The following is a 16061-nucleotide window of genomic DNA, read 5'->3' on the forward strand; positions in this document are numbered from 1 at the left end:
CACCCCTGCTGTTGTTGGATGTTCAAGAGGTACAGTAAAGGTAAAGGTTCTGCGAGAAAATGAAAAGAGAGAGTGTTTGAAAATTAAATGTTGCCAAGGAAAGTATTTGTACGAGGGCTTGCTGAAAAGTAATGCCTCCGAACTGTTTATCCGTTCTCAATATCGGTGGAAGTGTTACATGTGATGCATATTACACGATCGACTTCCTTGATTTCCCTCTGTTGCTAGAGGCCTTCGAACTGTAGCGTGTAACATGGCGGCTTGTAACTATGTCGATGCGTGAGAAACAGCTTGCTGTAATCAGGTTTCTAACCGCAGAAAACGAAACGTGCAGAACAGTCTCTCCTTGAGCTTGGCAATGCCAGACCGCAGACAAGCGCTTCGACGTCTTCGACAATCCGACGCCTTGGGTTCACTGTCATCAATAGTGCTCCATGAAGCCGCGACTTCTTCCAACCCGATTTTCGCTTAAAGAACACCATCGCAGAAGCAGATGTGAGATTGTGGCTCTGTCAACGAAATCAAACATTCCACAATGAAGGCATAAAAAAAACCGTTCTCTCGTTGCGAGACATGTGCTCACCGCCAGGGAGACTATGCTGAGGAATAAATATGCAGACACGAAGAATAAAGACGTAGAATGTTAATAAAAAAAAAACGTCTTCAGGCCACAAGTGGCCCATCGGGATCATCCGACCACTGGGTCATCCTCAGATGAGGATGCGGAGAGGAGGGGCGTGTGGTCAGCACACCGCTCTCCCGGTCGTTACGATGGTTTTCTTTGACCGGAGCCGCTACTATTCGGTCGAGTAGCTCCTCAATTGGCATCACGAGGCTGAGTTCACCCCGAAAAATGGCAACAGCGCATGGCGACCCGGATGGTCACCCATCCAAGTGCCGGCCATACCCAACAGCGCTTACCTTCAGTGATCTGACGGGAACCGGTGTATCCACTGCGGCAAGGCTGTTGCCCAGTACGTTAATATTGTTTTATTTAAGAGTTTTCACATAAAAAATCCAAAGACATTGCTGTCAGTACGCTCTCGTAGTATTATTAGTGTATGCCTAAAAAATTAAACGATAATTTTAGAAATATAAAAGTTGATTAAAATTTTAGTTTTAATATTTGTGCTTCAATTACTTAAATCTTTGAAATACGACGTATGGTGGGAAATCATGACGTGATAGGACAAAATAAAGCTAACTTTCAGAATCAGCATTACAAAGTACTTCTAGATTACATGGTTTTGAGAAATCACCGGGCAAAAATTTTAAAAATGCACCCTTGCGTTATTATTATTAATGATCGCCTGGAATATTTTTTAAAAAAAAGACGAAAATCGTAATACTGACACGGTCACCTAACTTTTAACCATAAAGCAATTATTATTGCGAATACCCGCAGATAAACCGTCACGTATCCGCATCGCCGCAGGCTTTTGTCTGCGAAGTCAATAATACTGCGGGCAACTGTTGAGTCCTGTTAGCTACTGGGGACGCAGTGGAGATGGAAGGCAGGCGCGCAGACAAGACAGACTGCCCGCCCGATGCTATCGCGGAGCATATGAGGCTAATACACTTGTAATATCCGCCCCCCCACGCTGATTCATAGCGTTTACACACTTGACGCTCCCGGCGCGCCGGCCCCTCGCCGCAGTGACGCAGTCGCGCGGGACAAAAGACGGTCGCGGCGGCAGTAATCAAGAGCAACAGATCTCCAGAGGGGCGCCCTCCACCCACGCCACGCCACGCAGGGGGAGCGCTCCGTATTCCGGCCGCAATAATGGAGTCGCCCAGAGACGCCGGCCTGCAGCAACAGAGGGGCCCCCGTGGGCCAGCAAAGTGTGTTTGGCCCCTCGCGTCCCCCTCCCGTCGTGACGCAGGGAAGCACTGTGCGTGAAACCTTATCTACTGGCGCCTCCCGCCGACGCCAATAAACCCCAGTTAGCAAACAGTTCCACAATCTGCGGCGGCCTGATTTACGCTCCTTCAACCCTCCATCCAACCTCTCTCTCTCTCTCTCTCTCTCTCTCTCTCTCTCTCTCTCTCTCTCTGCCCCCTCCCCCTCCCTCATAGCCTACTCCCCCTTTAAAAAACTCACAGCTCTTACTAAAAAAAAAGGGAGGCCACGACGTTCGGATCACCGATTTACTCCAAATTTTGCATACTTCCAGTTGTCCATTACGATAACATAATGTGCAATCATCAATGAAATTCGCCAACAGCCGTGTAATTGAGACGTTACTTTGTTCCATTTTATTTTATTCTGATTACCAGTTTCGGCATTCAACTATGCAAACCGGTCAACTGGGAGCAGGAGAGGTACCACAGGACATTTTAATTCCACTGTCCTGAATATAGGTTTGATCCCTTCCATTACAAAATATACACGTGAAACATCCCCTTAGAAAAATTATGACTGACAGTGCTGGTAAACTTCTACGTTATTTGATTTTCAAACAGCTGACCAAAACTGAACGTACTCAAGACAGCTCTCTCTTTACTTCTTCTGATCATCACTAAACTGACACACAATATTCTTAGCGCAACGCAATCTAATTTTCAATAATCCCTACAAAAGAATGGCCCTGACTAACAATAACCTATACCTTTCATCAACCACTTACCTCACAAAAATCTTGGTCACTCGAACTACTGCAATACAGCGAGCGACAATACTGCCAGCTGACTAAAAGATTCTAACTACTGAAGGCACTAACTACTGATAGGTATGTTAGCAAATGAAAGATTTTGATAGACGATCTGGCGGACACACGTCCAGATCGTCCGCTCAAAACTCTGGCAACTGTCTCCCCACATCCACCACATCTGGTGGCTCACCTCAAACTGCCCAACGCTACGCGCTGTTCCCGTCCAACTGCCAACACTACACAAGTGGATATTCCAACAATGCCAACTAGCCACAGACTGCACACAGCACAGTCAGTGATTTTCATACAGAGCGCTGCGTGGCGTTAACAACATAAAAACCTAAACAGCCTACTTACACACTTTTGAATTCCATACAGTGACATGCGATAGCACCTTCAGGCATCTCTCAAAAATAAACGATATTGTCACATAGTGCCATATATTACTGAATATGGTGAATTCAAAACCATATTCGAAACGCTTCATTCGAATACTTGATTGCAATCAAATTTATCGGTCGATCGCTGCATCGAGGTCCACTCACGTTCTTTTCTTTTTTAATTTATAATTTTTTTTAAATAGTCATTTTATTTCATACATGTTACATTTGAAAGATAATATGATGAAAACACACGTATATTTGGTTGAACTTTTATTGAATTTCGATTGATTTTTGGTTCTTTGATAACTTTTATGATCGTAACAATGATTATACACTGCCAATAAAAAATTAGTACACCTCCAAAGAAGACGTTGATTTTGATCTCCAGTTCCTTCTCTAAATCTTCGCACAAACGAAAAAATGGCTGACATCGAAATAAGTTCCAAGTAATAGAAAAGCAACTGAAATCACTCAACAGAGGAAAGTCCACTGGACCTGACGGGATACCAATTCTATTCTACACAGAGTACGCGAAACAACTTGCCCCCCTTCTAACAGCCACGTACCGCAAGTCTCTAGAGGAACGGAAGGTTCCAAATTATTGGAAAAGAGCAGAGGTAGTTCCAGTTTCCAAGAAGGGTCGTCGAGCAGATGCGCAAAATTATTGGCCTATATCTCTGACATCGATCTGTTGTAGAATTTTAGAACATGTTTTTTGCTCGCGTATCGTGTCATTTCTGGAAACCCAGAATCTACTCTGTAGGAATCAACATGGATTCCGGAAACAGCGATCGTGTGAGACCCAACTCGCTTTATTTGTTCATGAGACCCAGAAAATATTAGATACAGGCTCCCAGGTAGATGCCATTTCCTTTGATTTCCGGAAGGCGTTCGATACAGTTCCGCACTGTCGCCTGATAAACAAAGTAAGAGCCTACGGAATATCAGATCAGCTGTGTGGCTGGATTGAAGAGTTTTTAGCAAACAGAACACAGCATGTTGTTCTCAATGGAGAGACGTCTACAGACGTTAAAGTAACCTCTGGCGTGCCGCAGGGGAGTGTTACGGGACCATTGCTTTTCACAATATATATAAATGACCTAGTAGATAGTGTCGGAAGTTCCATGCGGCTTTTCGCGGTTGATGCTGCAGTATACGAAGAAGTTGCATCATTAGAAAATTGCAGCGAAATGCAGGAAGATCTGCAGCGGATAGGCACTTGGTGCAGGGAGTGGCAACTGACCCTTAACATAGACTAGTGTAATGTATTGCGAATACATAGAAAGAAGGATCCTTTATTGTATGATTATATGATAGCGGAGCAAACACTGGTAGCAGTTACTTCTGTAAAATATCTGGGAGTATGCGTACGGAACGATTTGAAGTGTAATGATCATATAAAATTAATTGTTGGTAAGGCGGGTGCCAGGTTGAGATTCATTGGGAGAGTCCTTAGAAAATGTAGTCCATCAACAAAGGAGGTGGCTTACAAAACACTCGTTCGACCTATAATTGAGTGTTGCTCATTAGTGTGGGATCCGTACCAGATCGGGTTGACGGAGGAGGTAGAGAAGATCCAAAGAAGAGCGGCGCGTTTCGGCACAAGGTTATTTGGTAAGCGTGATAGCGTTACGGAGATGTTTAGCAAACTCAAGTGGCAGACTCTGCAAGACAGGCGCTCTGCATCGCGGTGTAGCTTGCTGTCCAGGTTTCGAGAGGGTGCGTTTATGGATGAGGTATCGAATATATTGCTTCCCCGTACTTATACCTCCCGACGAGATCACCAATGTAAAATTAGAGAGATTCGGGCGCGCACGGAGGCTTTCCGGCAGTCGTTCTTCCCGCGAACCATACGCGACTGGAACAGGAAAGGGAGGTAATGACAGTGGCACGTGAAACGCCCTCCGCCACACACCGTTGGGTGGCTTGCGGAGTATAAATGTAGATGTAGATGAAGATGTAGACGGAATATGCCAAATGGTGGAGAGTACATGTACTGATAACGGTTCTAAGTCGTCCGGCAACAGACACCGTAGTGGCATAGCTACCAGACCTCCATTTGTGTCTACCCTTTAATAGGGAACGCTCACCGCCAGAAAGCAGGGTGGTGCAGTCGTATGAAGCAAGCAGGAAACCATGCCACGGAGACGCACTCTTGCTTCCTACAGCCAACAGAGCGAATTTGAAAGAGACTCCTTGTGGCCTTCCGAGTGGCGGGATGGTCCTTTCGGAGAACTGCCACACAAGTTGGACGTGCAGAGTCGGTTGTACAACGATGCTGGTAAGAGATATCACGTGAACATTCTCACACCCACAGACGAGATTCTGGGCGTCATGCAGCACACACACCCGCCATGATCGTCGAGTTGCAAGGGCAGCATAGCACGGTTCAGGGGACATTGTACGTGAAATTCGTTTAAATTTGACATTTTCTCTTTTCTAGTCCATAATGTACTTTGGACTTTCCTGAACATTTTGGTATATAATGCATTAAAATCAGACAATTGTGATGCCTTCATATAATATTTTGAATGTTGTCGTGTGACTGTCAAATTTCGCGGCTACGCATATTCTGCCAGTTGAGCAGTCACATCTTGGGAACTACACAGTCTAGAAGGCTGTGTTGCTTTTTTTTTGTGCCTACTGCTACGTCTCAGAAGTTGGAATCACGAATAAACAAATCAGTCCTTTGTTTCTGATACTAGTTTTCGTTGACAGTATGATGGAAGTCAATAAAATGTGCTGGAAGACTAACGGACAAAGTAATTGATGTACTACACAAATATTATCGGAAGGCCATTCAAGATAACTGTGACAATTTAGAGAGGATGAAAAGAGCTGTGTGGAGTATTTTCTTTAATCGAATATCAACCGATGAAGAGCCATGTCATGGTTTGTGTTCACCTCCACCAAACACATGTATAAATATAGGCAAGCTGAATTTTCTGGCACCCTGCATGAATTTACATGTAAACATTCTCTTCTTTTGGCAGTAACCTATTTACAGAGATTTGGCAAATTCTGAGATGCTAAAGAAGTTTTTACATGGGAAGACCCAGAATGTAAATCTCTCGGCACCAGCACAAAAGACAACTTTTACGAGAGCAGTTGACAGTTTTGTAGCTCATCCCCGACTTACTCCCAATCCACCTCTTCTACCTATGCCAACCACAATTTGCGCGCGCTACTGAGTTCCCTTCCAGAGGGGAACCACACCACCTTTTTCGTACAAAATAACTAAAAGCCTTTAGTGAGGATCAGTCTTTACATAACGGCAAGTCGATACTTTAAACGAAACATGTCATTTGCACATATTGGTATTTCTATAAAAAATTATTTAAACAAAATTACGATTATATACATTAAGTTCTGTTCCCTCCAAATGAGACAAAGAATTTAAACGACAGATATACTACATTGCATAGACTCAAAACATGACATCAAAGTTTTTAGAAAGGAAAGAGCGAACCACTCTCATGGTATCGATTCAATCCAGCAATATTTACAGAAACTCAACGATATAACACTAAACAAAACAAAAGGCAACATAAATCAGTAGAGCATTAGAGCTATGGTGTTACAATAGGGGTGAAACTCGAATAACCATTAATGGAAACTGCGCTGGGGTAGGCCACTCTCCATTTCGCTACATGTTGTAGCAATTAAACTACTGATTAATAACTTCAACCATGAACGGGCTGAAGATGGCATCCGAAAAAAAAGTGACAAATATCTACGCAGATGTTTAGGAGTTATAACTAGAAACTATGACGAGTTTGTAAAATTAAAGAACAGAACCCATCATCATTGCAGTGCCACGGTTGCTGAAGCGAAAAAAAAGTCCATTTATTAATATAGGGCGGAGCAAATAAGTGTCCAGGATGAATGGATTTGACTGGACGTGAATGTATGCATGTAACCAAACTCCTTGATGTGCACACAGCTTGTACGGCCGCCACATGATCCACACTGGTTCAGAGCGTAGTGCGGGCTGTGTCGGTGTGAGTGGGGCAGCTGTCTTCACATTTTCCGCAGGTCTCCTACAATCACACATTTTTGAAAAGCAGTCAACAACAGTTCTGTTACTCTGTGCAGTTTTAACATTTATGTGTTTAACTGGGGAAGCGTGACTTTCGAGTTCGCTTTTACCGCAAGTAACAGCCACATTACACACTTTACACCGCGCCTTTCTGTTGTCAGCTTTCAATGGCCTCCAACCACACTTGTAGCCAAGATCCTTGGAAAGTTTTAGTATGTTTTTCTGGAAAACTCACTATACCCGAATTTCGATTCCTGTGCGCTGACATTCTTAAATGTGTATAAAACAAACCACTAAGAAGCAATTATTATTTAATAAGATCAAGATTCGCACACAAGATTCCAAGTCCAAGCGACAACCAACGTTTAGTAACTTCGAGTAACTTTGAACTGAGCAAACTAAACCACTTCAAACAATACCATATGACAATGTTCTACGTTACAATTCAACACGCTGCTTGACTTGATCTCCTGTCCAACTTGCATTCTGAGATGCATTGTTTATTCGGAAATTCGAAAATATTTCACAGGTATCATTAATTCATAAAAAATTATGCATTTAAGTCGTACATCCGAAACGAAATTTGAACCAACAACAGATGCTACAGCGGGAGTGCTAACTGCTGGTTAAACAAACCAGAGTCAGCGGGTGTCGTATAATTACTTCCGTGAGCTGTTTTGGCTTATTTTCGCGGTACATGACAATCATATCTATAACAGTGCACGTGTGTTACTGTTGTGTAAGCAAACCTATTGTGCCCACAGTGAGAATGCTCAAATCAAATGGTTCTGAGCACTATGAGACTTAACTTCTGAGGTCATCAGTCCCCTAGAACTCAGAACTAATTAAACCTAACTAACATAAGGACATCACACACATCCATACCCGAGGCAGGATTCAAACCTGCGACTGTAGCGGTCGCGCGGTTCCCGGCTGTAGCGCCTATAACCGCTCGGCCACTTCGGTCGGCGGTGAGAATGCTGGACTACTGGTTGTACAATTGCCGGCCGCTACGGTCGCAGGTTCGAATCCTGCCTCGGGCTTGGGGGTGTGTGATGTCCTTAGGTTAGTTAGGTTTAAGTAGTTCTAAGTTGTAGGGGACCGATGACCTCAGAAGTTAAGTCCCATAGTGCTCAGAGCCATTTTTTGGTTGTACAATTGACGTTTGGCGGGTGTCGTGCACTTCACTTGTGCGAAATGTTTTATCTTTGGTGTACTATAACCATTACTACACTGTGTTAGAGGCAGCAATTAAGGCGTCCCGTAATCATCTAACTTTTTGAAAAAAAAAAATCCCTCTGTCCTTTCCTGAAAAATATATGTCAAAAGTCCCACAATATGGGAGAAATTCCACAGGTTGGCAAAACTGCTACCGACGCGCGTTTACGGAAACAAAGGAGTTACGCGCATGCGCATACGGTACCAACTGCCACAAGCAAACACAGAAAACATTTTGGGTTTCCACTTTTATAGAAGCATACCGCCAATAAATATCGCAAATACTTCGTAAATAATTAGATTTGAAGAGCACAAGGCAAAGATGATGATAGTCAATTTTTTTTCCCATTTTCAGGTTAGGGCAGGAATTTGTAGCTCAAATACGGCCGAATTTGTAGGGGGGTGTACACGGCAAGAATGCTGGCAGTTAGTAAGTTATTTACCATTTTATTTTTGTTGTGCATGGTAAAACCAATGGATGTCATCTGTGTTCACGGCACATATGATGAGTCATTTCATAAGGTTGGCAAAACCTACTTGATCAGGAGTTCAACGTGCTCTCTTCATTCTTTTGTTTACTTTGTGTTTGTGGTTAGAAAGTTGCCAACGTTTATAGCTTGTGTTCTTGGTAGTAGTTTCTGTGAAAATGAGTGAGTTAAGTGAGCCAAGTCTGGATGAAGGTTGTGAAAACGTCAGTAAACCTAGCACAAAGAAGAGAAAATCCCATGGTAGGATAAGAGATGTGATGAAAAAACTTAAAGTGTGTGCCCACGAAACTGGGCCCGATTGCAGATGTGAAAGACTACTGTGTTTTGATAGAGTTTGTGAAGGTGAAAGAAAAAGATTAATTTATCATTTTAATAGTTTAGAATATAATGATGCTCAGTCCGCATACTTGGCTGGGCTTATCAATGTTCATGATGTCAAAAATCGCAGACCAAGAAATCCTGAAAATGAATCACGTTTTAATGATAAGAGCTACACCTACAAAGTAAGAATAAAAGATGCTGATAATTTTATTGACACCCCTGTGTGTCAAAGCATTTTTGTCTATTTTTGGTGTAACTGGGAGAAGGGTTCAAACTATTCAAACGAGTCTGAAAGAAACAGGTGAACCCCCAACAGACAAGAAAGAAAAGTATAGCCACAAACATTGTAGGAGCTCAGAAGAAGTTAAGCAAAGTGTCATTGACCAGATTGCATCGTTTAAGGGCCATACAAGCCATTATAGTTTTGATAAAACTAAAAAACATACTTGCCAGACATTTCAAATTTGAAAATACTGTACACATTGTACAAGACAGGTAGGCCTAGTGGTAAGATTGTGTCCTATGAATATTATAGACAGGTATTCGAATCTCCATTTAACATAGCTTTCGGATATCCCAGAAGCGACATCTGCAGTGCATGTGACAGGTACCAAGCAGACATGAAAGCACTAAACCTCCAGCTGGAACAGACTAATGATGACAAGGAAAAAGCAAATATTTTAAACAGAATTAAGACAAAACAATGTGAGAATAAACTACACTTGAGGAAAGCTAACATGTTTTATGACACAAAGAGAAAATGTAAGAAAATTTCAAGGGAAATGGAGGATACTGAGGCACTTACCATTGATTTTCAAAAAAATTTAAGCTTACCTAATTTGACCACAAATGACGTTAAATACCGCCGTCAATTGTCATTGTATTGGTTCAATGACCACAGCCTATCTATGGGAAATGCAACTTTTTTTGCTTACCCAGGAACAGAAGGAGGTAAAGGTGCAGAGGAGGTAGTATCGATGTTGCACTATTATATCTTCACCATCTTACAGTCCAATGTTAAAAACTTGTACATATTTTGTGATTCTTGTAGCGGACAGAACAAGAACTACACCATGTTTCGCTTCTGTCATTAAGTGGTACAAATCCTAAAAAAAACTAGACTGCATAATAATCATATTCCCTATTCGAGGCCACTCTTACCTAGAATGCGATAGAGATATGGCCCTTATAAACGGCAAATTTTCCACAGATATACTAGAACATTGGATAAATGAAATAAAGAATGCCAGAGTAAAGCCTTCGCCTTTCACTGTGAATGAAGCTGACCAAAACCTATTTAGAAAATGGACAACTTTTTTGGAAAATCACTATCACAAGAAATGCCCATTTGCTACACGACCAACTCGTGAAATAAAATTTTCAAAAGACCATTGTAGGTTAGTTGAACACAGATCATCTTACATTGGGTACTTTCTAATGTCACCGATCCTAACACAACACCAACTTACCAAGCTTTCAAGAGAGACAGAAGACCCTGGTGATAATACGTCCTTCTCTTTCCCACCAATTCTGCGTGAAAGTAAGAGAAAATGACTCGACACTTTACCTTTGCTTTCACATATCAATAAGCTATAGACCTATAATGAGCTATAGAATAATACCTCATAACAATAGTGTAGTCTTGTAAGTAATGAAGCCTTATCAGTACAGGAAATATTTTTGCCGTTATTGCAACAGATATTTAGTTAGGTTATTAGTTAAATTCATAATACTCTATGTAAGTAGGTAGGTTACTATTTTATGCCAAAAGCCACTAGCAGGTTCCCTTGTTTTAGCCCAAAAGTTTGCTTATTTCCAGATCTGATTAAATTAAAACCTGGAAAGCACCAAGACCTGCACCACCTGAAGCAGTTTTGCAGTCCATCTGCTCAAAAGTACTTTGAAGAACTTCCTTATTGACAAAACATAAGGTGTAACTAACAGTATTAAAATAAAAATCTATATGGGCCTAATGTGTTAAAAGCTAGAATGTTATAAATCTTATTGATGTGTTGGCAGAAGAGCCAACACCGTATAGCTAGAGGAGGCCGAAATGCACGCGTTAAAGCTCACGCAGGCTGGCGTGAGGTCTGGAAAATGACAAGGAATTATAGTAGCCAAAAATAGTACATAGCTTCTGGAATACTTAACTTTAATCCATAATTGGTGTACATCGCTCTTTACGGTACAGGTTTTACAATCTCAATATTAACTGATAATGGCGCCTTGCTAGGTCGTAGCAAATGACGTAGCTGAAGGCTATGCTAACTATCGTCTCGGCAAATGAGAGCGTATTTGTCAGTTTAGCTTCGCTAGCAAAGTCGGCTGTACAACTGGGACGAGTGCTCGGACGTCTCACTAGACCTGCCGTGTGGCGGCGCTCGGTCTGCCATCACTGACAGTGGCGACACGCTGTTCCGACGTATACTAGCGGACCGCGGCCGATTTAAAGGCTACCACCTAGCAAGTGTGGTGTCTGGCGGTGACACCACACTTATAAAATAAACAGATAACAGAATCTGTTTACAGGTTACAAGATCCCCTGAAGAAGCACAGAAAGATAGTGGACTTTCATCGTTTTTACCAATTTTTTTTATGACTACCACCACTTTTACCCTGTTTTTGTGTACCTTTTTTAGTTCTTAATTAATAAAGTACCTTAAAATCGAAAATGTGTTTATTGTATTACATTTTTTTACCTAAACAAATAGCTATAGAACAATAATAATGTTGTTGTGATAATTATACGGTGAACGTTTATGATATACGAGAGACTAGAGCAGAAAATTCGTCGTACTGAAAAGTTACAAACAAGTGACTACCATCATTTTTGCCTTGTGCTCTTCATTTTATATTATTATATGTTTAACCCAGATACCCTGTAACTGTGTCCGAGACAGGGAAACGGGAGACCACTTTCGACGTGATGTGTGAAGAGAGATGAAGCCAGTTGGCGACCACAGATCAAAAGCGCCCGCCGGCCAGACTAGTTGTTTCGGCTCAGCCCCGAGGCTCGCGCACGTGCGTGTGTCGGCGACAAAGAGCGGCGGCGCTGCACGTGGCAGGACACGTGGGCTTCGGTAATGAGCCTGTCACCGCAGGCAGCGGGCAGCCCATCATACGCCCACCGGCACAACGACAAACAGAGGCTCTGCGCCGCCCTGTCGGTGCGCTCCGCTGGACTGCCGCCGTCGCAATTGGCTCTCATTCAGCAGGCAGCAGTTGCGATGCCACGGCGGCCAACCATGTTAAAAAAAAATGAAGACCCCACTAGAGGAGTAGGAAATAAAGTGATACTTCACCGGCTGAGACGACCTGGCGAAACTACACTCCTGGAAATGGAAAAAAGAACACTTTGACACCGGTGTGTCAGACCCACCATACTTGCTCCGGACACTGCGAGAGGGCTGTACAAGCAATGATCACACGCACGGCACAGCGGACACACCAGGAACCGCAGTGTTGGCCGTCGAATGGCGCTAGCTGCGCAGCATTTGTGCACCGCCGCCGTCAGTGTCAGCCAGTTTGCCGTGGCATACGGAGCTCCATCGCAGTCTTTAACACTGGTAGCATGCCGCGACAGCGTGGACGTGAACCGCATGTGCAGTTGACGGACTTTGAGCGAGGGCGTATAGTGGGCATGCGGGAGGCCGGGTGGACGTACCGCCGAATTGCTCAACACGTGGGGCGTGAGGGCTCCACAGTACATCGATGTTGTCGCCAGTGGTCGGCGGAAGGTGCAAGTGCCCGTCGACCTGGGACCGGACCGCAGCGACGCACGGATGCACGCCAAGACCGTAGGATCCTACGCAGTGCCGTAGGGGACCGCACCGCCACTTCCCAGCAAATTAGGGACACTGTTGCTCCTGGGGTATCGGCGAGGACCATTCGCAACCGTCTCCATGAAGCTGGGCTACGGTCCCGCACACCGTTAGGCCGTCTTCCGCTCACGCCCCAACATCGTGCAGCCCGCCTCCAGTGGTGTCGCGACAGGCGTGAATGAAGGGACGAATGGAGACGTGTCGTCTTCAGCGATGAGAGTCGCTTCTGCCTTGGTGCCAATGATGGTCGTATGCATGTTTGGCGCCGTGCAGGTGAGCGCCACAATCAGGACTGCATACGACCGAGGCACACAGGGCCAACACCCGGCATCATGGTGTGGGGAGCGATATCCTACACTGGCCGTGCACCACTGGTGATCGTCGAGGGGACACTGAATAGTGCACGGTACATCCAAACCGTCATCGAACCCATCGTTCTACCATTCCTAGACCGGCAAGGGAACTTGCTGTTCCAACAGGACAATGCACGTCCGCATGTATCCCGTGCCACCCAACGTGCTCTAGAAGGTGTAAGTCAACTACCCTGGCCAGCAAGATCTCCGGATCTGTCCCCCATTGAGCATGTTTGGGACTGGATGAAGCGTCGTCTCACGCGGTCTGCACGTCCAGCACGAACGCGGGTCCAACTGAGGCGCCAGGTGGAAATGGCATGGCAAGCCGTTCCACAGGACTACATCCAGCATCTCTAGGATCGTCTCCATGGGAGAATAGCAGCCTGCATTGCTGCGAAAGGTGGATATACACTGTACTAGTGCCGACATTGTGCATGCTCTGTTGCCTGTGTCTATGTGCCTGTGGTTCTGTCAGTGTGATCATGTGATGTATCTGACCCCAGCAATGTGTCAATAAAGTTTCCCCTTCCTGGGACAATGAATTCACGGTGTTCTTATTTCAATTTCCAGGAGTGTATGATCGTCTGGGCTTATCTGTGAGTTCTTTGATTGCTCCTCGGTATGGCTGATAGGAACTACAACATATGAAACATTAGTTCACAGAAGAATGCTGAAGATTAGATGGGTAGATCACATAACTAATGAGGAGGTATTGAATAGAACTGGGGAGAAGAGGAGTTTGTGGCACAACTTGACAAGAAGAAGGGACCGGTTGGTAGGACATGTTCTGACGCATCAAGGGATCACAAATTTAGCATTGGAGGGCAGCGTGGAGGGTAAAAATCGTAGAGGGAGACCAAGAGATGAATACACTAAGCAGATTCAGAAGGATGTAGGTTGCAATAAGTACTGGGAGATGAAGAAGCTTGCACAGGATAGAGTAGCATGGAGAGCTGCATCAAACCAGTCTCAGGACTGAAGACAACAACAACAACAACAACAGTTCACTTTATTATATGAATGATAAAAAGATATACAATCCATTGCCACAGGAATATATTGAACATTTACAACTATCTACAAAGTGTTCCATCTCAAACTGGCGTTCTACCTAGAGGATGTTGCCTGCTTCATCTGATGTCTCTAACTGGGTTACAGCGAGTCTATGCTCAGCTCTATATTGACCTCCGTGCGATGGCGCTGCGGGGCTGAGAGAGAGGATGCGTCTTCAGGAGTGCCTACCATTCGTCATTACAGACTGCAGTGAGACATCGCTAATGTTTCTAGTACCGATGCGTGTTACCGACTTTGGTGTGGCACCCTCATCTTTGGACGATACCACAATATGATTTTAAAGTCAAATCAAATCCATTTAGCAACATGACGTTGCATTCCCTCTAACCTGGTTGCAAGCACGGATTCTGTTGGGAAAGGTGTTATAAGGCCGTTGTATCCTCTCATGAGGCAAGCTGGCCCTCAGCTGTTGTAACAGGTCCTCAATATCCTGGATACTGCCGCGCGGGGTAGCCGTGCGGTCTAAGGCGCTGCAGCCATGGACTGTGCGGCTGGTCCCGGCAGAGGTTCGAGTCCTCCCTCGGGCATGGGTGTGTGTGTTCTTAGAATAATTTAGGTTAAGTAGTGTGCAAGCTTAGGGACTGATGACCTTAGCAGTTAAGTCCCATAAGATTTCACAAACATTTTTGAACATATCCTGGATATTGACACTTGGACAGAGTTCATGTCAGAGTTGGTCACATACATGTTCTGTTGGGGACACATCTGGGGGATATTGTTGGCCATGGGAGTACCTCATCATCATGTCAGCAGTTCTTAGAGGCATATGTCATGTGCGGATAAGAGTTGTCCTGTTGAAAAATGGCATCATGATACTATTGCATGAGAGGTAACACATGACGATGCAAGGTGTCTGTAACGTACCGTTGCGGCGCCAGAGTTCCCCAGTCACTGCCAGCAGTCACCTGAAATCATACCCGATGGGCCCCATACCCTGACGCCAGAAGTAACGCCGTTGTGCTTCTCGAAAACAGTGGAAGAATGGGAACTCTTCCTCGGCGCCATACTTGGCAATGATGGTCATCATAGGCAGCGGAGAACAATCAGCAGTCTATGTTTCCAGTCACGGTACCCCTCTAAGCACAGCTGTTTGTGCTGTTAACGGTAGCCTATACATGGTGGGATGGTAATTTCCTATTCAACCTGCTGCTAGCCTCCGACCGATGGCGCAGGATCTCACAGAATATTGCACGTAGTCCATTACTTGTTCTGAGAAGATAGGCGCAGGTGTAAGGGGGTCACGATGTGCCTGGTATACAATGTGGCAGTCCTCCCCCCGTGGTGGACACTCGTGGTAGGCCATAACACTCGCTATGAGCATGCTTGCCCTCGACTTCACACGACTTGACACTTATTATACCCAAGACTGACAATCCATTCACTTACTTGTTGGGTCAGAACCAACTTGTCAACGATGTATCCGCCAACTGTGCGCTTGCATTGAGGAGAAAACTTAATTCTAACAATTTTTAAAATTAATAACTTAATTATGCTATTGTCTCTGCTAGAATGTCTCACTTTCTATCGCTGCAGCTACTGTTTTCAACTATGTATGCCTTTCAAAAAAAATTTTTTTTTTATTACGAAAATTTTTTAACAGGATATTTTTCTGACCTAGTTAGGCATGTGGTCGACCTTCAATCATGGCATTTTACCATCCTGGCAGGGTCGCCATTTTTTAACATTCTGCGTGGTGTCTGTTGTTCTATATCG

The 16061-nt window shown here is 44.3% G+C and overlaps 1 protein-coding gene and 1 pseudogene across 3 annotated transcripts in view; both read right to left on the minus strand.

Moving 5' to 3' along the window:
* The window catches only part of LOC126161329 (solute carrier organic anion transporter family member 4A1), a 1079633-nt gene that overhangs the window by 123577 nt on the left and 939995 nt on the right, over positions 1–16061 (minus strand). The gene's annotated exons all lie outside the window — the stretch shown is intronic.
* Positions 855–972, minus strand: LOC126163438 (5S ribosomal RNA; annotated as a pseudogene).

This window comes from Schistocerca cancellata, chromosome 2 (assembly GCF_023864275.1).
Source record: "Schistocerca cancellata isolate TAMUIC-IGC-003103 chromosome 2, iqSchCanc2.1, whole genome shotgun sequence".
Taxonomy (NCBI): Eukaryota; Metazoa; Arthropoda; class Insecta; order Orthoptera; family Acrididae; genus Schistocerca; species Schistocerca cancellata.